Raw genomic sequence first — 26,846 nt, 5'->3', positions numbered from 1 at the left:
TATAAAATATATAATTATATCATACATATCAGTGGCATATACTTCACTTAGCTTTATAGTCCAATCTTCAAAAAGACATTAATCTACCAATTTTGGTTTTCTCAGCCAGAAAACCTCAGAAACTCAACTTTTTTAATAGGAAATTACCATTGTAACAAAAAACCTAGTTCCTCAGATGAGGCCACCAAACACCACTTGTTCTACTCTGTGCTTTACTGTTTGTTCCATGAGATTTAGTTCTGAGCCTCATTAAGCTAGCCTAATTCCCTACTGCTTTAACAGCTAACGATTAGAGAAATTTGATCAACTTTTCCTGCATATGCTCAACACAGAACTGCAAGACATGGATAGTTCTACACTCCTGAGAAGTCAGACTGGTCAGACCAGTGTTAAAGCCAGTCTGAATTTTCACTGATGTTCACCTGGACCTGATACCTCCTCCTGCATATTTTTATTCTGGAAATAGTGTGCTAAACTTGCCGTTCATGCCAGAGATTGAGACTGTATTTTTGGATAAACAGAGCAACTAGCCTAGTCATTTTATGTAATGAGATGAACCATAAACACATTTGGTGGCAAACAGAAATCCAGACCCACAATTTTCTTCAACTACAAAAGCTGAAATTTGCCTGTCAGTGATTTGAGGCCCACCCTTTTTTTTTTTTTTTTTTTTTTTAGATATCAGAGATAGTCATCACAATGTTAATAGAAGCTACCCTACTACAAAGCACACAGTATTGTACTATAGATGAGCTTGGGAAATACTGACGGTTGGGCCCAGCGTTCAGCATAGACACTTGTTTGTGTTTCATGTCATATCTTCAACCCTAACCAACACCACAGGACTGGAAGGAAAGGCCTCACGGTACTCACTGCAGACAAGCAAGAGGGATGGGACCTCATCCATGCCCTGGCTGGAGAGGGCTGAAAACTGGAAATTAAGTTTTCAGACCCTACATCTTATAATAACTAGAGATTGGGATGAGAACCAACTAGACACACCTGTGCAAAATTAGGATGCTGGAAGTGAAACAGGCTTTCTTTGTACAGCTATGGAACAGGAAATATTGTTTGCTTGGTTTTTTGAGGTATTGCTGAAAAATTAAAATCGAATATATTAAAGATGTACCACTTGACAATTTGATACACAGTGTTAAATGATTAACACAAGCTAATGAATCTATGCATCACCTCATATGGTTACTCATGGGAGACCTAGCCTCAGCAAATTTCAAGTGTATATTTTTTAATAAGCCATCATTAAGTTTCCAGAGCTTACTCATCTTATGCACTGACCAACATGTACTCATTTCCTCCCACTCCATGACTCCCAGTAACCACTCTTCTACTCTGCTCCTAGGAGCCTGACTTTTCTGGACCTCACATATAAGTGAGATCATGTAGTGCTTGCCTGCCACCTATTTCACTTCCCATCATGCCTCCAGGTCAATGATGGAGAACCCGTGGCATGTATGCCATCACTGCCTAGGCTCATCTTTGAAGTCACAAATGATAGGACTTCCTTCTTTTAAGGCTGAATAGTATTCCTATAGATTTATATATATGCATATATACATATACCAGATTTTCTTTATCCATTCATTCATCTATGGACACTCAGGTCATTTTCATCTTGGCAACTGTGAATATTCCTGCAAGGAACATGGGAATGCAGATACTGCTTTGATACAGTGATTTCATTTCCTTTGGATATATATACCGAGGAGCAGGCTTGCTAGATCACATGGTAGTTCTATTCTTAATTTTTTGAGGAACCTCCACTTTGTTTTCCAAAATGACTGTACCACATGGGAAGTTATAGCAGGTACATTCCAGGAGCATTCTGAATGCTGAGAGGCGCTGTGGAGGCAGCTCTTTCCCCACTGAGGCTTCTGGATCTTTGAGATCCACGTAGTAAGTGGGTTCATGTACCCACTGCCCAGTACTGTCCTTTGAGCTGGCAGTGCCCTGAGGACCTGAAATCAGCTCACAGTCTTTCAATGAGACCCAACTGACGGCTTACTCCCCCAGACCAGCCTGTGACTCCTGATCTCTTCCTGTTTAAAATGCTTGGAGTCAGGGCGGGGAGCGCCAGTCTTCGGACCGGCGACTCACTCCCGGCCTCGTAGTTCCCGGGAAGGAGGGCTTCCGGCGCACAGAGACCCATGGGTGGGGAGCGCCAGTCTTCTGGCTGGCTAGCTTCCTGCCTCATAGCTCCCAGAGGGAGGGCCCCCAGCGCACGGGGAGCCTCGGGCGGGGAGCGCCGGTCTTTGGACCGGCGGCTCACTCCCGGCCTTGTAGTTCCCTGGAAGGAGGGCTTCCAGTGCACAGGGAGCCACGGGTGGGGAGTTCCAGTCTTCCGGCTGGCTAGCTTCCTGCCTCGTAGGTCCCAGAGGGAGGGCCCCCAGCATGCGGGGGCGAGCGCTGTTGCGCGCCAGCCCTAGGCCGGCTGCCGCTGCTCAATTGAGATCTATCATGACACAGAGAAACAGTGACACAATTGGCCCACCATGCACCAACTGCAGTTGCCCACCCACGGATGTGTGTGAATCATTCAAACTTTGAACAACTCCTGGGAATACATGCCATACAATGGGCCACTCTTGCTCCTGCTATTGAGAACCAGAAAGGTCCAGAACCAGCAGAGGAGCAGCTGCTGAACAAGGACTCAGACAACATGAGAATGCAGACTAAGCCCATGGAGTCAGAGGTCCAGTGCACTGGGGTCACGAGAGCCACTCAGAAGCTATAAACCAGGAGGACCTTGCACAATACCTGCAGAGACTCATTGGAAGCCATTCTTCCCCTGACAGTACAGGCTGTGGTGCAGCTCCAGAGAAGTCTGCAGCAGGATTCCTGCTGCCTGTGCTGACAGTTGGGGAGAGGACACTAACTGGTTGTGGGGTCCCACTGCGATGGGAGGCTGGAGAGAAAACGCTACAAAAAATGGCTTTCGCCCCAGACGGCTCACTTGATTTTTGACAACCCTTAGGCTGTAACTACTTGTTAGATCCTTCTTGTGTATCTCTGTCTTCCTGAGAAACCACTTTGAAGATACCACCATGTATTACAGCAGTCATTGATATTTTCCTACTAATCTATCCATAACTCTCTAATGTTTGTATTGTTCCTATCCTATTTCATAAATGGATCCATGTTTATTATTATGTGTTTCCTACAACAACCATTGAGAATTATTGAATGATTATTCAGTAGGTCACTCAAGTATAGTTCTATTTATATTCTTTAGAAGCCACTTTGAAGATACCTAAGTATAGTACAACAACTATTGATAATCTCCTACCTCTTTTGTCTGTAACTCACTATCATTTATCTATTTGTTTTCCTGAGAAACTATCTTATACATAACAATATGTAAAACACTAACCATTGATAATTTCCTACCACTTTGTGTGTAATTTGGTAAGCCCTTCCTATTATTATGTTATCCTTCTTTTACTCTTTAAAATAAAAAATAAAATAAAATAAAATAAAATGCTTGGAGTGGTTGCTGTTTCTTACCCTGAAGTCTTACTTATTAACTGAAATCCTATATCTTGTGAAGAGACTTTAAAAACACAAATGCAGTTATCTTTCTCATGTGCACCTCCCTGCCACTCTATCTCTGCACACTTCAGGATGGGTGGCAAGTGCTGAAATCACACGGACTGGGCACGAAGGTGAGCCCTGAACAGGTGAGGCCCAAACAGGTGAGGCCCGTGCTGGTGCAGCTCTTTCACACGAATGTGATTGCGGCTGGCTGAACAGTGAATTAGCTTTCCAGTTAAAGGGGAAGGCAGGAGGCATTGTGCTTGCTTTAAAGTCAGCCATTCTGAGTTCCCTTCCCAACACTGCTGCTGCTGATGGGATGAACAAATCCCCAGTCTCTTTCCTCTGTGTGTCACACATGTTTTATCAGAACACAAACCTGTCAGAAATGATAACTGCAGCTGCCCCTGACGGAGGCCCTACACAAGCCTGCACTTTGTGCAGCTTGGTTAACTTCACAGCACTCCATCAGGTGGATATTACAAAGTGCCAGATCCATACGGCCACATCCCTGGTTCTGTCACTCCCACCATGGCCTACGCCTCCATCATCTCTCACCTGGATGCTGTTCTTCCTCTCCCCCACAAACTAGTCTCTGGTTCTAACCTGCCATAGTGGTCCTTTAAGCCTTAGGTCAGATCATGACACTCTTACTCCCCACCCACGTACTCCCACAGATTCTTGTTTTACTTAGAATGAAAGCACAGCTCTGTGCAGTGGTTTACAAAACCCTCCAGGACCTGCTCTCTCCTCCACTGCCACACTTGTGCCTCAAGACTCTGCATCATAGTTCTCTTTGGAGAACGCTCTTCTCCCCGATAGCTGCATGGCCTTCTCCGTTAGCTCCTCCAGGCGTTCCTCTCAGCAATGCCTCCTCTCACATCCTGGTTAAAAGTTGTACACTCAGCCCTTCTCACCATCTATACAATGTACTCATTTTGTTTATCATTTCCCAACTTCCCTAGAGCCATGAAGGTAGGAATTGTTTTGTTCAGGGCCGTATCTACCACACAGTAGACACTCAATAAATATTTGCTGAATTAAAGGAACAGATGAAGAATTCAGGTGACTAGGCAGTTTTTGCTCACCTCTGTACAGGCAGGAAGGGGCAATGGTGGGGGCCAAACTCAGGCTCCTTCTGACTCAGAAGCCCATACTCTTCTCAGAGCACCTGAAATCCTCTTCCTAGGTATTGTTAGCAATGCAGTAGCCATATGAAAAACACTAGAACTGATGGAAGTCTGATGGCTTTCTGCCTTTTCTTTAGCAGAGGTGCTCAATCTGAGGCACACTGACGTAATCGGCACTGCGTCCTCACTAGGGAGACAGCACATCTGACCTTAGAAACAGCGGGACACATTTCAGAGGCCACCCCTTGACCTTCTTTTGTAGTCCTTGAGTCCAGCAGATCCACTCGTAAGTCTAACGCAAAAAAAACTGGACACAGCCTGAGAACTCTGCACTCTAGTCCAGTTACTAACCTTGGTGAAGTGGCTTCTGCAAATGACCTCTGCTTCTGGGTCAAAGGACTGTACAGGTCCAAGTGAAGGACGCTGTGGTCTTCAGCATGTGCAGGTGGAAGGGCACACACAACACGAAGAGGAGGCTGCAGAAGGAATGGCGGAGGGGGCTGGAACCCAGGTTATATAGGAAAAGGAGAAGCAGCTGCAAGGGAGGAGTAAAATACTGTTAGAACCAGCCAGCCCACTTTGGCTAAATGAAATACATCTTTGAATAGGCAGATCATTAGCTAGAGATTAGCATCATTTTTGTTATATCCTACACTGAGATCTGTTTTTAATTAAATGAATAAATGTAAGTAACATGCTTAGAATATCACTTGCCTCACTGTAGTGTTATCATAATGAGATTTAATCTCTATTATGATAGCCAAAAGAAAAAAAAGGGTCCTGTCAAGTAAGAAATGCAAGGATCAAATCTGCATATACTTAAAAAGTTGACTCTTTAAAAAGTATTTCTTTATCAGCCCAGACTGTTCTAAAAACTACATGAATTCTAGGCTAGAAGTCTTTGGTAGGCAGGGATTTGAACTTATTTCTTTTTATATCCCTATTGGAATGTCAAGTGTTTGTTCCACACAAAGTAATTACAAGTTAGGTTATTTTTACTCTACTTCCTTTAATCATGGTAATGTTATGTCATTTAAACTAACTATATACATTAAACCAAAAAAAAAATTCCTTTCAAGTAAACAAGCAGCATTCACTCCCAGCTATGACAACTATTCTAATCATTACCATTGTTGCTGTGAAGAAGAGTGGTGGCCCTTGAGAGGAAAAACACATACACATCTATTAACCAGTGAAAGACATGGAATAAAAAGAAACTTACGGGCAAGGTAAGTTAATGTTAACAAGCAGAATACAGGAGCTGGGTGATTGTATTAATCATCTACACCCACTCCCAGCCAGGGCTTTCAGCTGGAAACCAAAGAAGATGAGTGATTAATAAATAATCCCACGAACCAGCCCTATCAAAAGAATAAGGAAACCTGGATGGCAATAGTGTTATCCCTGCCATGCAACTCAAGTCATTGCTTTTTTGGAAGATATTGTCCTCATCTTAGACTAAGCACCAAAACGCCTTTTAAATGAGAAAGCAACAAGGGGCGGGGCCGTCCCCAACACTAGACACCTTGTGAGCCACAAAACACCATTCATTTTGGTGTTTGAAACATTATTTTTGAGCATCTCCACATGGCTGTCACTCAGAAAGTCCCTTCTCAAGTCTTTGAAATAAGTCTAAAATAAGCAATTTTCTCTAAAGCAGAGGTACTGTATGACACACAGTTGACAGGCATTTTGCTATGTTTTGTTTCCTTCCAGAGAGATGCCTGTGGCTTGGTGACATCAAAGCCAAACCAGGAATAAGGTGAACCATGGCTGGGAGATCGGTGGAGCTCTTCAAAGGACTGTGTTCCTAAGGAATGTTTAAATCAGCTTAAGGAGTTCCAAGCAACCCAATACTGACTTCTCTGGTATGCTGGTTTTGCCAGGAAGGCCTTTCCTTTTTGCATGCAAATGTAGACTGGAAGTCCATTGACTGCAGCTCAAGTTATGGAGGGAGATACAAGAAACTTTCTGCTAGAAGTATTTGTGGGACAGGCACATACTCTTTAAAGGTAAAACACCAGAAATACTTAGCAGCAAGTTTTTCATAAGGGAAAACAAGGAAACAAGCTTAAGTCTTAGTTTTCTAGGATTTATGTTCTATGTAAAAAAAAAGCCAACTTCAATAGTGAGAAACACCCCAATTTTCAAGTCTTCTTCAGCTATGATATGACAACAGCTACTCTTAAGGGGCCTTGACTGCAAGCTCCATCCCAGTGCACACTCTGATCCATGACAGGGTCAGTCAGTGTTAGGAGAAAATATGACTGAGCTAAGGACAGCCTTCCTCTGACTTGCTAAGTGCATCCCAGTTATCTTTATGACTTAGCACAGCACACAGCCTACTGGCTTGGTTTATATAAATTAAGTTGGATCTAATAAGTCAAAATACAACAAGAATCAACAGAAGCTTAAAACTATGATCCATATTCCTGCGATAGTGGATTTTCTATTATTAACACCCACGGCTACAAAAAGCGTCACTGCTCTGATAAGACTAGTGATTAACTTTGGTGTAGCCTTTTTTGGACTTTCAAAGTGCTCTCTACCCATTTCTTTTAATCTCCACTAGGAACCTGGGAGGTGTGTATTATGTTCTTCCCCCACTGCATAGTTGTAGGAACTTTCAGAAATTCAGCAGCTTACTGAAGAAAACACAACTAGCAACACAGCCAGGACTTTCTTGATTCTAGTTACTGCATGTTGAAAATTATACATACTGCTGCATTTATCGAACCATCATATATCTCATGACATCTAATGTCTACTTTTTGGTCCCAGTAGCATTAACACAGCATTTCTACCATGAATATCACAAGGCAGACAACCCTGGCATCCTTCCTTGGAATCCCACCTCCAGGTAAAGAGGAAGAGGATAAGCAGAATGAGTGGCTCCTGCTTTCTCCTGGGAAGCATGGCAGGGAGCTCCAGAGCCAGACCTGGGCTGTTCCTCAAGGGACCAGCAGCTGTCCAGGTGACAGGAGCCTCTGCTTCGTTCTTCTGGAGGCACCAAGGCCATCAACTGCAGCAAGGCTAAAGAGCCATTGCCGTCAACGTCATTCTAAGCCCAGACCTCGTAAGAGTGGGAGGTGATGGAATCTAGGAGAGACGGTAAACAAATTGGAAGCCTGAAATATCTGAAGATGCCTCAAACATCTTCGGAGCAGGGGCTTGCAGAGGCTTCGGCATTTCAGTGGGCACTGCTCTAGGCTGCACATCCATCTTCCGCTTGGAATGCAGCCTTGATGCTGAGCAGCTGAGCTGGCCACTGGAGCAGAGCTGGAAGACAGACTACTGAAGAGAAGCAAGAAGGGGGCCTTGTGGATTTCCTCCAGGTTGTCCACACCAGTGCAGCAGGTCTCAAAAGCCCTGGGTGGCTCCCTACCCCCCAGACTAAATCAGAAAAGCAGATTCTCCCTGTGCATTACTGAAGGAACAGGAATAATTGTGCTGTGGACTGTCCCACACAATAGAGACTAGAGCAGTGGTGGCAAATCTGTGGCATGCGTGTTATTTGTTTTTCTTCTAAGGTGAAAGATGCTCTTGTATAAATTGTTTTTCTAAACTAAAACCTGAAAATTCCAGTTTAATTGCAGTCCTGGCACTTTGCGATAAATAAGTGGGTTTTGGGTTCCAGTTGGGTGCTCAGTCTCTAAAGCTTTCGCCATCACTGGGCTAGAGAACCCCTGACCTCCAGCTGCCAAATATCAGCAGCCTCCTCCTGCATGAGAATTACTGCTGAGAATTACTGAACCAGGATTCCCCAGCCTTAAAATCCCTCAAGCCCATGGTAAAGCCAGAGAGGCATTTGGTGTGAAAGTGCTCTCAGGTAGCAAAAAGGCTACACACATACAAGTAAATTAAGCTGCAGATTTAAATTTTTAAAGAAAAGATTAACTAGGCTTCCCTAGATACAGGCTTGTTTTTTCCCCATATAAAGAAGAAGGGAAGAATCCAGGCTACGTTGGGGGACAGTTCAGTAATACCTTCAGGGCTCCTTTCACTGTTATGTTCGCTGTTCTTAGTGTAGCGGTTTTTATCCTCCTGTCACCTCAGAATTTCAAAATGGCTACTTTTACCTCCAGATGTCAAATCCAGATTCAAACAGAAGGAAGGCAAAAAGGCCAAAGTCTTCCTCTGCCTTAAGTATATCTTTTTATTCAGGAAACCTTTCCCAGTGAATTTGCACTTTATCTCACTGGTCAAACTCCATCATATGTCCACCCTTGGCTGCAGGCAGTTAGGAAAACTGAACATTCAAATTTATCCACTCTGCAGTAAGTGGTGATGGAGGTGGTGGTTGGGAGTGGTCCTTAGAAAGCCAATCTTATGTATCTACAGGAATCTTTATCCAACTGTGTACACATTCCAAGACAGCAGCCATCTTACAAAAGCAATCATGTGACAGAAGGCTCAGGTGACAAATAAACCCCGGACCACAGTAAACTACTACCCTTGGGAGCATGGCATGTTTCAACAGACCTGTCATGAGGTCAGAGTAACACAATACCTACATGAAATGAGAAATTGTTACCAAGGAAAACTCTTAAGCCGGACGTAGTGGCACACACCTGTAATCACGGCTATTTAGGAGGCTAAGGCAGGAGGATCACAAGTTTGAGGCGAGCCTGCGCAACTTAGTGAGACCTCATCTCTCAATAAACAAACAAACAGGGCTGGTGATGTAGCTAAACAGTACAGTACCCCTGGGTTCAATGACCAGTACTGGGGGAAAAAAGGATCTAAATAATCCCTCTAGCAGCCAGGCATGGTGCCATGTGCCATAATCTCAGCACTCAGGAAGCTGAGGCAGGAGGATCCCCACTCATTCGGGACCAACCTTTACTACAGTGAGCTCCTGTCTCAGATGATTAGGTAGGTAGGTAGGTAGATAGGTAGGTAAGTGGATAGATAGACAGACAGATAGATTGACCAACCACTAGCTCACTTGTTTTTAGCTAACTTAAAGATCATTAGTTGTGAAGGACATGCAACCAAGAGGGTAAAATCTTTAAAAATTGAGCTGCTTCTCCAAACTTTCTCAGGCTAAGAACATAAGCCACCATCCCTCCTTTCTTCTGCTCACATGAATGGACATTATATGCAGATTCTGGCCGCAGGAGATCAGAGTCTAATTTCATTTTTGCCAGAGAGGAAAGTCAAGAACAGCCAAGGGATAAAGCAGCGTAGAAATTTCATTGGTGGTTATCTCACTGCATTTCTTTCCTCTCTTCCTTGCTATAAAGGCTCTTACATACCTGATCACGGTGTGATAGTGATTTGAGGCTGTAAGTGTCCCGTCTGTCTCCTTCGGAGGGAGCTTGGAATAAAGCCTTTTCCTTTTCCCCAAAGACTGCCCCTTGTGCTCTTGGGAAGCAGTGTGCAGTAGGAACCTGAGCAACTGGTAACAATCACAGAGCCCGTCAAAGTAACAGTTGCCTGGGTTACTTTGCAGGAACTTGAAGACCACTTTTACTGAAAGCGCAGGCCTGAGACTTGTGGGGACAGAAATCTGATGGATCACTAAAATGGGATGAAAGGCTTGGGATCTCTGTCTTTACAGTGTGTCTGTCTTAACCCTTGGGTCAGATTCTACTCCACCCTGCACACAGCCATGTTGATCTTTTAAAAATGTTTTGTGCAAGACTATGTAATACAGGCGTAGGTTGGCCTATTGCCCTTTGAAGCTGGTATATATTTTCCTTTTCTTTCTCTCTCTCCCATCTTTTCTGTCCCTACTCTTGGGCTTCTTTGGAAGTCACAAAAATCCAAGCACCTGAAGTCATCTGAGCGTATCACAGGGCCAGGCCCCTAGGTAGGATGCTTTGCACAGGATGATAGCGTCAGCTGCACACAAATTCAACAGCCTCTAGGATGAGTCGACTGTGACCATTCAGTAGTCCAAGTCCACCAGAAGAAAAAACGTTTTTTGAAATCATGTCCCTGGCCCATGGAAATTACCAGACCACAGCAGCTAATTAATAAAAACCTGCTGCTTTCTTTGATCAGAGAGCAGAAGCTTGGTCACTCTCTTGTTCAACTGCTGGCTCCTCCCAGGAAAGCCCCAATTCACCTGCACCCCCCAGTCCCCACCTCGTAAAGCTCTGCGTGTGCAGGAATACATGTGCTTGCATATTTGGCCTGGTCTGGTTTCTCTCATCTCTGGGTCAAAAGATCCCATTGCCTGGAATCAAAGAAGTCGGCCTATATCTTATATTCAGTAATTCTGAAAATATTAGTTCTACAAAGCTATGAAGTTATTTCTTCTTGCCCATTCTAATTAAGAATCCATTTAACCTGCAGCCAACAAGTAAATAAATATGCATATGTACTAAAATACTTACAGATAAAGTGATGTGCCTGGCATGAAGGTATACACCTGTAATCCCTGTACCTGGAAGGATACTAAAGCAGGAGGTGGATCACGCACTCAGGCCACAGCAAAGTTGAGGCCAACCTGGGCTACATAGTGAGCTTGAGGCCAGCCCAAGCTACATAAGGAGTTTGAGGTTAGCCTGTACTACACAAGATCTTGCCAAGGAAGGGAAAAAAGGAGAGAGGAAGAGGGGAGATAATAGTGCCCTCATGGTTGGGAATGTAGCTCAGTGGCAGAGCACTTGCCTAGCACACATTAATCCCTAGGTTTAATCCCTAGCACTGGAGAGAGAGAGACAGACGGACACTGATTAGAGACAGATTCCAAAATAATCCATGAGAGTGTGGAGATGAAACAAGACTGACACCAGAGGCAGATGAAACAAGATGGACCAGGAGTTGAGGTCAGTGCAGGCGACTTTTACTAGTTTAATTTAGAAATTTTGCTTTTTAAAAAAACTCTTAGCTGAGTGTCGCGGCACACACTTATAATCCCAGCACTCTGGGGATTGAGGCAAAAGGGTCATGCAAGTTTGAGGCCAGCCTGGCCTACCTAGTGTGTTCAAGGCCAGCCTGCACTACAAAGTGAAACCCTATCTCAAAAAAAAAAAAGTCTTGGACTGATGATAATACACACTTCATGGATGAACGTCAAAAATATTGTCCTGAATGAAAGCAGCTAGACACAAAAACAGTGCTGTATCATTCTATTTATATGGAATAGAATGTTTGAAAAGGCAAATTGATGGAGGCAGACAGGAAACCAATAGTTGCCTGGAGCAAGGGGTGGGAGAAGGATTGACCGCAAATCGGCATGAGCAAGTATTTTAGTAGGATATTCTAAAACTGGATTGTGGTGATGGCTGCATGCTATATGCATTTGCTGAAACAATGACTAAACTATACCATTATAATGGATACATATTATAGTATCTAAATTATACCTCCGTAAAACAATTTTTAAATAGCTCTGAACACACACACACACACAATTAATCCAGCACTAGCTAGTACTACACTTACATCAGATTTGCAAACAAAATTTTAAATAATTTAGACAAAAGATAGTTTCCAAGGATTTTAGTAATTTCCATCATATAAAAGCAGCCTGGAGTCATATATACCACTTCTTGTCATCTTTCAACAATGTTGAAAATTAGAAATACAAAAAGAGGGGCCAGGGATATAGCTCAGTGGCACAGCTGCCTGCCTGGCAAGCACAAGGTCCTGAGTTTGATTCCTGGTACAAAAAAAAAAAAAAAATTACAGTAAAAGGACTGGGGAGTAGCTCTATGGTAGAGCATTCTTGGATTCAATCCCAAGTACCACACACAAGAAGATGGGCCCAGGGGACCTGGTCCCAGATGACAACAGCCAGCCTGTCTTTGCCCCATCCCATCGCTTACACGCTGGCTTCAGTAGGCTTTCAGCGGGCTTGCTACCCGTACAAACTCAGCCCTCCGACAGCCCTTAATCATTCCAGCAGAGCTTCACCTACTATGTACTCTAGGACCACAGAACCCTTCCTTCACAGAACTCCATGCTGTTCTGCATTTAGATATTTTCTTTTCAAATGAATTTCATTAGTACTTTACTTTAAAAAACAACAACGCTTGCTAATCCCCCTCTTCGGTGTTCCGTAGACCTGGAGAAGTGCAACTCCACACTTCTCATCTTATAGGTAGAAGACAGGCTTAGTGAAATAGTCTCAGAAGACAGGCTTAGTGAAATAGTCTAAAGACCTACGGGGGCCATTGTTGGCTCCAGCAGTCCTTCCCTTCTCTGTCAGGGCTGCCAGGGTTGCACTCAAGCACACCCACTGGACTCCAACTCTGGCTCCATAACTAGCAGACATAAGAATCTGGGCAAGGAAACGTTCTGAGCCTGTTTCCTTACCTAGAAAGATGGAGATAGCTGGACGTCATGGCGTATGCTGTAATCCCAGCACCCTGGGAGGCTGAGATAGGAAGACTGCAAGTTTGAGTCCCAGCTAGATCGTTTAACAACTTAATGAGACTGTTGCCAGGAAAAAAAAAAAAAAAAAAAAGACCAGGGAGGTAGCTCAGTGCAAAGGCCCTAGGTTCAGTCCCCAATACCACAAAAAGAAAAAGATGGAGATGATCCTTATAACCTGCAAGAGGCCATAAAGGTTAAATGATATAAAGAAATAGTGTTCTAGATAGCACACTGCATGAGACAAATGTTCCATAAATGCAACTTATCAAATGCAGTAAATGAAATTACAGCAAGCCAAGTCCAATCTAATTAAATTACAGTATCAAATTTCTGTAAAGCCCTATGGTAAAAAGCACTACTTTTTCAGAAAATATAGTGCTTTTCTATCCTGTGGTTGAAACATAAGCCTCTTGAAGGGCACTGGAAAATGTGGAAGTAGGGCTCCTCTGTCCCTGAAGCACCAGTGGGAGCTACTCCCAACAGTGCGGCGTTGATTCTATTTATTTACTGCCCATTGGCTTGCTGCATACAATACAGCCTGGGACCTGCTTCTCAGAGGGGAATCCAGCCACAGAACCAGACCTGGCTGGATGCTGGTCCCACCTGAGTAAAGTCAATTTGGGGTTTGAAGGCAGGCATGCTTTTCCTACGATGAAAGAGACCCCTACACCCTACCTCACCAGAGGCACAAGCTTGAAATTGAGCCAGTGCTGAGGTACAATTGGATCTTAAAATGAACCCAGCCTGGGCCTCAGACCATAGTCAACTTACTCTTCCCATTCAGTGGTTGGTCTAAAACTCTCTCTAATGTTGCGGTGAGATTCCTAATATCTATTATCATTTTCTTTTTCCTGTCTGTGGAATCCAGACATTTGAACAGTTAGCTGCAGCTTCTTAACTAAGGGGCTGGAAAACAGAGTGACCATGAAGCTGATCCATGAATGAAAGTAAGAGGTCCACAGAGCAGGTGAGTGTGGACAGGACACAAGACTGACTGCAGGACAGAAGAAAATCCTGTGTGGAGCCACTTTTGTCATCAGGCAGCAGCACCACGCACCCCGGTTCCCTGATCAGGATGGCTTGGTTGCCCCTAAGCTTACAATAGAAAACTGTGTTCACTTTCATGGCATTTCTAAGCCTGCAAAACACTGCTGAGAGGATTGAGACAAAAGCTCTCTTGCACCAAACCTGCATTGGGCTCCTTTTTTTCTTTTTGGTATTGGGAGATTGCTGTGGCTTATGTCTAGATGTCCTCCCAAAGCCTCATGCAGTCACAGTGGGGCTTTTTCAGAGCTGGCTGTGTCCAGAGGTGTGATGCTGGGTTAAGGGGGTAGTCCACTGATTGGTTTGGCACAGTTCTGGCTAGGATTAACAGTACTAGGATTAAGGGCGTGAGTGCTACTTGCCCTAAAATTAGATAGCCTGAAAGAATGTAAGAGACAGAAAGAGTCGCTTGTCACTGATTGTTCTGCTTGCTGCTTTGCCTGCTGTGGACTACTTCTCCTCTGTGATGCCCCTCTGCCATGCCACCCTCCCTGGGAGCCAGCTGATTATGAACTGACACCTCTACCATCTGTGAGCTCTACAAACCTTTCCTCCTTTCATTTTAGGTGCTGGGTATTTTGTCTCAGCAACAAGAAAAGTAACTAAGATGAGGTTGAACTGGTTCCCAGCTCTTTTTTTATTCTCTGTTTTGAGACACGGTCTCACTAAGTCACTGAGTTACTGAGGCTGGGCTCAAACTTGCAATCCAACCTACCAGAGTGCTAGGATTACACCTGAGCCCTCTCCTTGACTGACCTTGACCTTGGTCTGTGTCCTTGCCAGGCTGCATAATAGCCCCGTGTGAGTAAGAATCTTGCCAAGTCAGTTTAGAGAGAGTCCTCTCACCCTTGATGGCTGACCACCATAGTATCCATGAAATTCTTTGCCCCCAGATTCACCCTGGCCTGCCTTCAGCAAGAATGCTATTAGTGGAGCAAGAATTTTCCTAACCCTTGTGTTTCCTCTTAGCAATTTTCCAGCAACTGACCTTGCCGAACCTGCTCCTTGGCTATCAATCCCCGTTCCTTGTTGCCTATCATGATAGTCCTCAGAGGTCTTCTTCACTATGGTAATAAGTATCAGAATATTTTCTCCTCCTCCTCCTCTTTCTTCTCCATCTTCTTTTTCTTCTTCTTCCCCCTTCTTCTCCCCATCTTTTCTTCTCCCTCTCCCCGTCTGTGTACCAGGAATGGAACCTTGGGGAGCTCTACCACTGAGCTATATTCCCAATGCTTTTTATTTTTTTATTTATTTTTTTTGAGACCAGGTCTCGCTAGGTTGCCTAGTTAGGACTTGAACTTTCAATCCTCCTACCTCCATCTCTCTGAGTGCTAGGATTATAGGCATGTAGTACCACACCCAGCTGGTTTTTTTCCTTAAAAACTGTAGTGGATTGAACAGTGGCCCCAAGAAGTTTTGTCCATATCCTAATATATCTGGGGAGCCTGTATCACATTATATGGCAAAAGAGTGACTGCTGCCTTATAGGGCCCAAAAAATGTGACTAAATTAAGGATTCTATGAGAAGGATCTTATTCTGGATTATCTCAGCAGGTTCTAAATGCAATCATATGTATCTCTTTAAGAGAGAAGCAAAAGGAGTTTGGGACACAGGACACAAAACAGAGGTGAAGACAAAGTGAAGATAGAGGCAGAGGTTAGAGTGGTGTAGCCTCAAGCAAAGAAATACATGCAAGCACCCGAAAGTGCAAGCAATGAGAATTCCCCAGAATGTCTTGGAAAAAGCAAAGTCCTGCCAACACTTTCATTTTGGACTTCTGGCCTCTAGAACTCTGGAAGAACAGATTTCCCTTATCTTATGCCACCAAGTTTGTGGCAGTTTGTTAGATGAGCCACAGAAACTCATGCCAAACTGAAGTTAAGAGGTGGGGCTTGCGGCCAGCTGAAGGTTAAGGAGCAGTGCACCCAAACCTGTCATCTGGTATTTTTACAATAAGCTTGAATTATTTTTATAATAAAAAGTAATCATTAAAGACCATAAAGAATGAGCACACACAAAATTTGGGGTGTGGAAGGGAGCAAAACTTAAGAAGGTGTAGTATAAGTTAAGAGGACAGCTGTAGAGACCTGAGACCTTCACCTGCTACTTCTCAACCCAAAGAAGTAAAATTTAACAAGGTCCCCTCTACTTATTCCTACATCATAGCTGATTGAAAGGAAAGGAAAGGAAAAGGAAAAGGAAAAGGAAAAGGAAAAGGAAAAGGAAAAGGAAAGATGGGAGGGAGGGGGGAAAGAAAGAATGAATGAATCCAGGTCTAAAGAGAGAGGATCTGTTCTAGAATCTGAATTCATGGGTTTCTGAAAGAGCACCTACGTCTTCTGTTGAAGGTTTAAGTAAGTTTCCTTCACTTCATGGGAATGACGATACTTTAGTCACATTTCAAAGAAATGAAATGTCACAAAAGTAGATCTTGTTAGGCAGCAAAAAGTACATATTCAGGAACCAAGTGTGGCAAATGACTGAAGTGACTCTTGTGGGGTGTGTGTGGTTCCGTTCAGTGGACAAATCAGAGACTGTTTCCACCATCCACACGCATGTGTAAGAATGCAGCCACCAGGGAACAAACAAACCTCAGCCTGCATTTTTTGCCTGGTCACCTGGTGTGCAGAGCCATTACCCAAGAGACAGCACAATGAACTATCAAATGATCCTTTATAAACAAGTTATTACTCAAACCACCACAAAGGCAAGAAGTCAGTGACAAACTCTCCAGCGTATCTCTTGTTACTCCCTTTCACAAAGTCTACGCTTAGGTCAGAAGCTCACTTCACTCATCCCAAACACAGCTTTGTCTCCCAGGCCTGTTCTCCGGAAATGTGCTTGGATGTTCTTCTGGTAACATAAGGCAGATTAACAAGAGAAAACTGTGCACGTTTATTTAATGTAAGTTTCACATGATATGGGAAACTTCATGAGGAAACGAAGACCCAAAGAAACAGTGAAAGCTGTGTAATTTTTATACTAAATTTCATGAAAAAATGGATAGTCATGAATAAATATGATAGGATAAAAAAGTATTTTCTGAAAAAAAAAAGTATTATCTAATGTTAATAAATTGGATGAAACTTAGCAACGCCTGTTTGTCCAGAATTTTCCCAGCCTGTGTCTTCCGGGTAAGAATGACATAGGAGATAGGGTGTGTCATAGCTGGCTGGAGAAACGGTGGGACCTGTCAATTACAAGATCCCAGGACAGTGCCAATAATTCTAAGGACTCCATAAGTAGCCCTTCTCCAGGGCTCCAACAAGATATGGACAACGTAAGACTGGAAGCCACGGGGAGCCACTATCCTGAATTCCCACAACAGTCCATGTTGCATTTCTCAGGTGCACTGTGTACTTTTATTTTTGTTTTGACCTCCTTTTTTTCTTGTTTGGCCCCAGTTCACTCTGCGGAGCTAGTTTCTCCCATATCCACTCACCCCACGCGTTTCAAATAAACTTTTTGGCACCGTTTTTTGCTTGCCTCCTCCAATTCTTTGTTCCAGGCAAGAGGAACCTGGAATACTTCTGTTGGTGAGCCATTTCTAAAGGAACTACCTGATAGCAGGATTGCTCCTTTCCTGTAGGGTAAGGGTGGGGGCAGACAGGGGACCACTCGCAGGAGTGATAACTGATAACTGCCTCAGGGAGGTCCCAAAACCTTTCCTAAACTGTGAGCACGCTGCAGGGGAGAAAAGCAGAGGGAGGCCAAGAGTGACCTTCCTGCTTCTAACAATTTCTCAAATTTCTTCAGCTTTAAGATACTTGAGGTTACCTGTGCTGAACTCCACCAGCTCCCTTCTGTAATTTCTGCCTGCTATATTTTAGATCATAAATCTCCCCCAAAGCTGCACATGTTCAGAAATGGGGCTTTTTAGAAGGTAATTAGATCACATAGGCACCAACCTCATGAAAGGCTAATTCAGTGATGAGCTTGTAGCTGAACCCGCTGTCAGGAGGCGGGGCCTTGGTGGAGTAGGTCGCTGGCGCGTGCCTTGGAAAGGTGTTTCCTGTCTAGAGCCCTTCCTCTCCGTGGCTTTCTACTGGCTTCCTCTGTTGCCTAGCAGCAATGGGTTGAGCAGCTTTCCTCTGTCACATCCCTCCACCCTGATATTTCTGCCTTTGAGCCAGCCAAGCATGGACTGAAGTCTCTTGAAACCATAAGCCACATTACACTCTCCTCCTTTAAGCTGTATGCCAAGCATTTTGTGCTAGCAACAGAAAGCTGACTAATATACTGCTACAGAAATCCAGGCTTCACTCGTTTTTCAAGGGTTGCCATAACGAATTATTACACACATGGTGGCTTAAAAGTACAAAACTTTCTTCTCTCATGTTCTGGAGGTCAGACCTCCAAAACCAAGGTGTTAGTACTCCCCGGATGCCTCTTGATACTCGTCTCTTCCAGCTCCCAGCTCTGTGGCTTTCCTTGGCCACATCACTCCAATCTCTGCCTCCCTGTTGCATGGCCTCCTCCTTTTCCAAATGTGTCAAGTCTCCCTCTTCCTTACTCCTGGAGGACACCTGTTACAGAATTTAGGGCTCACGCAGGTAATCCGGGATGGTCTCCCCATCTCAGGGTCCTTAACTTAACCACATCCACAAAGACCCTTTCCAAATAAGAGAACATTTGCAGTCTCCAAGAGTTAGGACATGAACATACCTTTTGGGAAGCACCATGCAACCCACTTGCCAGGCCAACTTGGGATGTCACTTCCCCCCCTGAGGCCTCCCTGGTCTCATGTTGTGACTCTCAGAGGCTGGGTGTTCTGCCTTCTCACGGACACACTCTCTACTTCTCATGGCTGTTCCTGGTTCTGTCACAATGGCCTTTTGTGCCAATCTGCCCCAGTATCGTCTGAGCATTCTGAGAACAGCGTCTGTTCTACTCACGTACAGGGTACATTCTACTCTACTGCAACTCATCATTGTACCCAAACATAACAAGGAATAGCCATTATTGGATATTTGTCAAATAAAAGATTGGATCTGTACCAGTCACATGAAATGCACTGCTGTGTCTGAAGCTAGATGTATTATAGATCTGTATTACACAGTGCCTAATGGGGGAGATAAATATTTACAGGATTCTTGCCTATTCAATCAACAGTCCCTGTCAGTCACACCCATTAACCTGATTTATGACCCAGTAATGGGTTAAAAACCATTAACCAAAGTGGCTGCTAATGTCTTTTCTAGCTTTAAATTCTATGATCACCAACAAATGGAAAAACAAACTAGCAAGCAATCCAGCCTCAGTCATCTGGACCAATCAGTGACCAGAAGATTTAAGATTAAGGGAAAATGCCTATATGAATGCAAGATGCTTCAAAGGTAGGAGGTAAAGTAAACGTGACCCTTAGGCATCCTACATCAGTCACACTGTCTGCATGAGAATAAATCTGTTAAACAACACAAACATATAGAGCAATAATACAGGGAATCCCTGAATATCATGGGGTCCTAAGAGTTCTGGTCACCTTTGGTGAGCATCATTTTCTTCATCTATAAGCTCTGTTCAAATCCATCCCAAGCTACAATTCTCACATACTTCTCTTCACATGATTCTCATGAAAACACTAACAGGGCTCCACATTCTCACACTCTGTCACCTTAGGAGTTAGACACAGCGGCTTCAGCAAATTACAGCCTGCTTCCCTCCTATTCCTGCTCAGTTCTCCAGTCTCTGCATTTGCTCTTCTGACCACCACTCTTTCCACCCAAATGCACAGGGTTTGCTCCTGGGGGCAGCCCAAATCAATGTTAAATGTCTCTAGATGGGGCTGGGGATTTAGCTCAGCGGCAAAGTGCCTGCCTAGCAAGCGCAAGGTCATGAGTTCTGTTCCCGGTACCCGAGAAAAACCAAAACCAAAAAAAAAAAAAAAGTCTCTAGATACAAGGGAGACATTCTCTTGTCCAGCGATATTCCTACGTTGATCATGAATTCTGGAAGCCTTAATACATAGAAGAGTCAAAAGAACAAACTTCTAATCATAAAATTTTAGGCACAAGAGACAGAGTAAACCTTTTAAAGAAAAATCTTTTCTTAACCCTTCCAAACACATCAGCTGGGGAGCCAGGTCTCCACTTACTCAAAAGTGAGCCAGTTTTGGCAACAGAGATCAATCCACGGGCAGCTGGCATTCTTAATAATGAGCCACTTCCTTCTGTTCTGTCAAGTGCAGAGACAAAGACAGGATTCAGGCCCAGGCGAGATCAGGCGCGTTCACTCACACTGACTTGTCTTTGTTTAAACCCTCCCTCTCACGGAGAGCTGTCGGTTGCAGCAGCCAGTCCAGAGGACAAAAGTTCTTGAAAGAAAAGCTAGGCAGCCAGCACACGGAGCACGCCTCAACTTCCTGACCAGCACTGTGGCACTGAGACCCGCCAGAGGCGATGCCTTGGCATGTACAACCTGCCCTGGACCTGACATCAAAGGGCAGGGAATCTACTCCATCATGAAAATGTCTACAAGTTCCCACCAAAGCTATCAGGCAACCCACACCTACCACAATCCACCTCTAGAACAGGATTTCCAAGCCACGGGTTGTAGCCCATTTATAAACTGGAAAAATAGGTTAATGGGTCACAAACAGCGTTTTAAAGAATGACATATAGAATAGACAACACGTACCACATGTTTTAGGAAACAACATGTATTTACATATATATGTATACATACTAGCTCATTATGTAAAATGTATTTCTATTTGGCAGTGCTGGAGATCAGATCCCAGGCCTCCTGCGTACCAAGCAAGCACTCTAACAATGAAGGAGCTGTATCCCCAGCCCTAAAATGTATTTCTTGTAATGAATCATAGTCAAAAGTTTGAAAACCCCTGTTCTTGAGCAGAAATGAATCAAGTATTCAATCCAACGAATTTGAATATAACCTACATTTCTTTTTGGAATGCCAATAATTATCCAAAGTACCTCAGACAGTGTCTGTAAACCAAGTTAGCCTTTTCCAAGCATGATTCTGGCATCTTAAGATGTATTTGAAAAAATGTGAGAGAATTCTTGATGAGAAGTTCTACATTTCTGTGTTGTTAATGAGAACCTAACAGACTGAACATATTTAGAATCATCTGGATGCCTCCTTCAAACTGCACTATGTCATGTGGTTTGGATGGTCATGTTTGCATTTTGCTCATAATCAAATCCAAGCGGGTGGCTTGCTGAGAACAAATCATAAGCAGGCTTCAGTGAACGAGATACAGGTGAAAGTCAGGCTGGGTCATAGCACACGGTACACAGGAGTTTCCATCATCCAAACAGAATGATGGGAAAAGACCTGCGTCACTACTAGGCACATGGTAGCACAGCTATGCTGGACAAGGGGCCTGGACCACAGCACCCAGTGCTAAGTCAAGTGGCAAAGGGCACACAGCGGATCCCTCCTCTGCACACACAAACTTGTAGCAATTTTTCATGGTAGATGCAAAAGTAATAAAATGAAATAAGTGATTTTTAGGTATCACAAAATAAAGAAACTGGCTTTTCATATTACAAATTATTCTGCCAATTGCCTGTAGTTTTCCTACCATGTTGCTGAAGACAACTTTGGTTTTTTTTTCATTTCAATATGTCCAGAAATTAAATTAGGTTGGAGAAAGAGATCATAAGGACCACAGAAAGGGCCCACACATTCACATCCTCTTACATAGCAGCTCTTGATCAATGCAGAGAAGCTGCAGCACAGACAGAATGAGGTGACAGGGAACCCACCTTGATTTTGTTTTTATATTCCACCATGAAATGCTTTCTCCAATTTGTTTTGTGGCTAATTTATTCCCTCAATTATGCTTGCCCCAAAACAGTCTTAGGTGAATTTATATTCCTAGTGATTACAAGGGGGAGGTCCCAGCGCTTGTGGAATGTTTGAAGGAAGCCACGCTGAATTTCCGTAATGCTGAGAAAAGACAGTAGGAGTGAACAGTAAAACAAGTTTCCTTTAAGGAAATACAGCAGTATGTATCTCAAGTCTTCAGTAGTTGCTTGCTCTTTGATCTAGAAATTCCACTTTTAGGAAATTATCCTGATAACTCAGAATATCAGACAGGATTTAATTGCAAGAATATTTAATAGCAGGGAACTGATTAGTGGGAAGGTATAATCATATAATCACGCTGATGTTGACAAGAAACTCGTAGCTAACAGATATTGAGTGCTAACTTTATATAAAACACTATTTTAAGCATCCATATCTCTTATCTCATTTAATTCTGAAAACACACTAACATGGCTGGTATTAACCTTCCCCATAATTTACAGATGAGTTAACTGAGGCACAAGGTCATTAAATAATCTGCCCAATTAGTAAGTGGTAGGGCTGAATATGAACCCAGAGAGTCTAACTCTAGATACTTGATGGATAACCAAAAGCTGCTATAGACTGAATATTTATACCCCCTTCGCTCCCCAAATTCATATCCTGAAATCCTAACCCTCAGCATGATGGTATTTGGAAATGGGGTCTTTGGGGGACAGTTAAATCAGGCTGTAGCTCTTGTGACGGGATTAGTGGTCCTTCCAAGAACAAACAGAGGAAGGCTTACATCCTTTCTCCACTCTCTGAATGTGGAGATACAGAAATATCTCCACCTACAAACCCGTAAGAGTTTAGCCGGGTGAGGTGGCACATGCCTGTAATCCCAGCACTCAGGATGCTGAGGCAGGAGGATCATTGCAAGTTCAAGACCAGCCTGGGCTACAAAGTGAGCGCAAGGCCAGCCTGAACTGCATAATGACATCCTGCCTCAAAAAGACCCCCCCCAAAAAAACCAGTAAGAGGACCTTCAACAGCACCCAACCTATACTGACCCCCTAATTTCACCCCTTCCAGCCTCCAATACTGTCACAAATGAAACTGACTGCTTAAGCCACCCAGTCCATGCTACTGTTGTAGCAGCCTGAAATACACTGAAGGCATGTAAATGTATATAATATCTATGTCACAGAGACTTGTATGTATATAAGATATAATCAAGTGAACAGGGCAGGCTATAAAACATCATAAACTATAACCTAATTTTTGTCAAATTTTTAAAGGACTGGTAAGATTTGTATCAAATTATAGTTACTACTGGGGCTGGGGATTTAGCTCAGCGGCAAAGCACCTGCCTGGCAAGCGCAAGGTCGTGAGTTCGGTTCCCGGTACCGGAGAAAAACCAAAAAAAAAAAAAAAAAAAAATTATAGTTACTACTGACATTTTCTTCTCATTTATTCAAATTTTCTTTAAATCATTTTGAGATTGAAAGCAACACTTCAATGTAAAAATACGTTCCTGGTAAGCTACACTGCAATTATTTTATGTTGCACATATGAACAACATCACAGCAAATTTCTGGTGAAGATTAGTAACTCAGCCCTCTATTACATTCTACCAAAAAAAATCCTGACAGAAGCTTTCTTGTATGACTTGCATTTAGTAGCACTTCACTGTCAAACAAAAAGCAATTTAGTTAAGCCAGCCTATCTGTTAGTTTATATCTAGAAGTTTCCCCAAAGCCTCATGCGCTCCCAGGTGGGGCTCATAGGAGCTGACTGGGTCAAGGAGGCATAATAATCATCAGTGGATCAGTCCGTCGATGAGCGCATGGATGAGCATTAGGAGGTGGGATCTGTGGGCACAGCCTGGAAGGATTTACCTCTTGTGGCTCCTCCCCGTTCCCCCTTTCTCTGCTTCCTGCCACCACACTGTGAGCAATCCTCCCCCGCCATGCCTGTCTGCCCTGGAGCCAGAGGCCGAGGACTGAAACCTCTACAAACTGCGAACCAAAATAAACCTTTCCTCCTTTAAGGTGTCAGTGTTGTGTCTCGGTGATGAGAAAGTAACTAAGACACTATCCAAGAATTCGGACATGCCACGAATCTCTATTCCAGCCCAGGGGTTTCCTCCAGCCTGGCCTGTGACAGAGGCAAGAGGAACTACAGCACAGCACTGAAGCCCACCCTGTGACCAACAGAACGGGAGCTGAGAGAACCGTCATATCATTTGCACCAGCGTTGCTCAGTGGGGGTGCCATTAATTTTGGTGGGCTAGTTCTTTGCTGGACCAGGTGGGACAGTTCAGGGCATTTCAAAATACCTAGTGTTCAGGGCTCCCAACCATTAGTGTCTGGTACACTGTGACAACCTAAAATGCCACCACTCAATATTGGGTAAATGCTTCTGGTGGAGAACCACTCGTCAAGCTCATCTCTTAATTCAGCAAAGTCATCTCTTTAAAGCCACTTGTGTACAGACAGATCCCATGTCCCGAAAGTACTGAGTTTACTGCTCCTTCCACTGTACCACACTTCCCTAATGATGCTCCTGAGAACAAGAGACACTTTAAAGATCATGAATAGACTTCACACTTAATGATAGGTATATAGCTTAATTTTTTTTCCAATCTCATGATGGGTATTCCGGTATGTAAGCACAGAATTTTACTACTATATTTACTCTGAAAGAGCAAAAAGTCTATGAATATTTGATGCTTAAAGATGTATTGTGGTCAGCTGGGCATGGCGGTACACACTTGTAATCCCAGCACCAGAAATGCCGATGCAGGAGAATCACTACGAGTTCGAGGCCAACTTGGGCTACATACTGAGTTCAAAGTCAGCCTGAGCTACATAGGGAGACTTTGTCTAAAAAGAAAACAATAACAAATAAAAAACAAAATAACAAAAGATGCATTATGTACTGAATTCGCACTGAATTCATACTGTGAATACTATCTGTACCAGAGAGAGACAGAAAAAGAGGAGAGAGGGATCTGGAAACATTTGTATTTTCTTAAAAAATATTTTCTTTAAAGGCACTATCTCTATAAGCAGCCAGGGAAATGAGTTTATATGGGATAGTTTTTACCAAATAAAAGCTTGGACTTCAAGGTTTTTAAAAATCAAGATTCTGCTAGGGCTAGAAATGTATAGCTCAATGGCAGAGTACTTTGCTTTGTATTCATGAAGCCCTGGGTTCAATCCTGGATCACACACCACCACCCCCAAAAAATTTAAAAATCAATATTTTCCTAAGTCAGTTCACTACTCATCACTCTGAAAATTTATATTTTAAATATCTTACTAGTTTATAAAGGCCTAACAAGATTGGCCCAAAACATGACATTGACATATGCCTTCTGTAGTGTGATAAGAGCACTATTAGTAGTTTGCTTTCCTGTCACTAAGACACAATACCCGACATCCAGAACTTAAAGGAAAAGTTTAATTTAGCTTATGGTTTCAGGAGATTCAGTACATGGTCAGCTGGCTTCAAGGAAGAAACCTCATGGAATAAAGGTGAGTCAGATCAAAGCTGTTTATTTCATAGCTCCTGGGAAGTAGGGCAGCAATGTCAGAAAGTAAGGGCAAAAGACCACACATAGTGTTGAAGGCCGCACCTCTATGACCCACCCAGAAGCATCCAGGAACATGCTCTGCTAATCTGCTCATTGTTTCTTAATCCAATGAAGTTGATGTATCAGGATTAATGGTCATAAGCACCATATATTTTATATTCACATGTTGAATTTAGTACACTAGCACATAAACTCTTCCACTGAAGTTTCAGAGAAAGAAAACCCATCATATCCATTCCTTGGCCCTACTTTATTCACATGATTCTTCTAATGGTAGATACTTTTTACTTGCTTCGAACTTGCAAAACACATTGTGATACCACCTTTAACAGTTACATAATTTATACAATTTGTCCCAATTAGGCACTCTGGAACACTAGAAATGAGGGAGGAGGGTAGGTAAGGAAGGTTAGAAAGAAAGAACAAAGAGGGAACACAGAACTACACCATGCACACAACCCAAAATACAATCATTCTACAGAAATTTCAGATAAAATTTAAAAAGTATTTTAAACCTGATCCATTCCTGTTCTTTGCATGTACACATATAAATATTTGACAGTTTTTCTACTTATAACAAGTCGAACTAAAATTCACTGGGTAGTTTCATTTTCATTTCAAAAACCTATAAAGTGCCCAGGTCTACATCCCTGAGGGTCCACTCCCACTGCACTCGGCTGGAAAAATGTTCCTGTCCACAGTCACAGTCAAAAATGCAGTTTTACAACAGAGCAGGATACTCACAGGGACTTGCCTCTGCAGCTGGGCGGCCGGCGGGGCCTCACAAAGGCAAGGCACAGCCCTCAGAGCTGGGCTTTGTGTGGAAGGGAGGATGGCGGGAGGGTCTGCTGGGGAACAGCTTCAAGCCGCTCTGATATTTACATGTCAATGCCCTAACCAACGCGCTCCTCCGCTTTTCCAACTCGTCTGGCAGCCAGGCCTTGGTTTTGTTTTTTTCCCTTCTGCAAGAAGCCTTGAATCCAAAGGTTGCCAGAAGCACTTGGCAAAACTCCTTATGAGAGATCTGTCACCCTCTTCAGAGCCCTGAGCCTAGGTAAACACATCAGCAACCGGCAGGAAGCTTTTCATATTATCCAAGGATACCACGCTGGGAGGGACGCATACTTCAGGTGATAACCATGGAACAGAATCAGAATTCCAAAGGAGGTGAGGGTCAGAAAAAATAAGCTCAAAATTTTTTTTTAAAAAAAGGTATGATTCCAGAGAAATAGACATTCCATCTTGTATTTATGCTTATAAAGCACCTACTGTGGAGTTTTAGCTTGTTTATAACTTATATGAAGCAATGGTATAACCCAAATGGTATAATTTGGGTTCTGAAAACAAACAAATGAACTTAACAATTTTAGGGGGTTCACTAAATACCGTATTATGAACAAGGGGGCAGGAACAGGGGAAAATAGATGGTCTGTGTACT

The 26,846-nt window shown here is 43.3% G+C and overlaps 1 protein-coding gene across 5 annotated transcripts in view; it reads right to left on the bottom strand.

Moving 5' to 3' along the window:
• Ankrd6 (ankyrin repeat domain 6) overlaps positions 1–26,223 on the bottom strand; it is a 151,504-nt gene extending 125,281 nt beyond the window's left edge. Inside the window, exons 1-2 of one of the 5 annotated variants that reach the window (XM_013510763.1) lie at positions 26,153–26,223; positions 5,031–5,214 (exon numbers count right to left, since the gene is read on the bottom strand). The gene's annotated coding sequence lies outside the window, so the exon portion shown is untranslated. Of the gene's footprint in view, positions 1–5,030; positions 5,215–18,720; positions 18,812–20,149; positions 20,165–26,152 lie in introns of those variants that run through there. The other 4 variants (XM_013510764.1, XM_005377752.2, XM_005377757.2 and 1 more) reach the window with 4 other exon arrangements.
• Between the last annotated feature and the right edge of the window lie 623 nt (positions 26,224–26,846).

Source organism: Chinchilla lanigera, unplaced genomic scaffold (genome assembly GCF_000276665.1).
Source record: "Chinchilla lanigera isolate Chin_1 unplaced genomic scaffold, ChiLan1.0 scaffold00010, whole genome shotgun sequence".
In the NCBI taxonomy this organism is placed as follows: domain Eukaryota; kingdom Metazoa; phylum Chordata; class Mammalia; order Rodentia; family Chinchillidae; genus Chinchilla; species Chinchilla lanigera.
The sequence above is the reverse complement of the archived record's forward strand: the minus strand, read 5'-3'. Positions and strand labels throughout refer to the sequence as shown.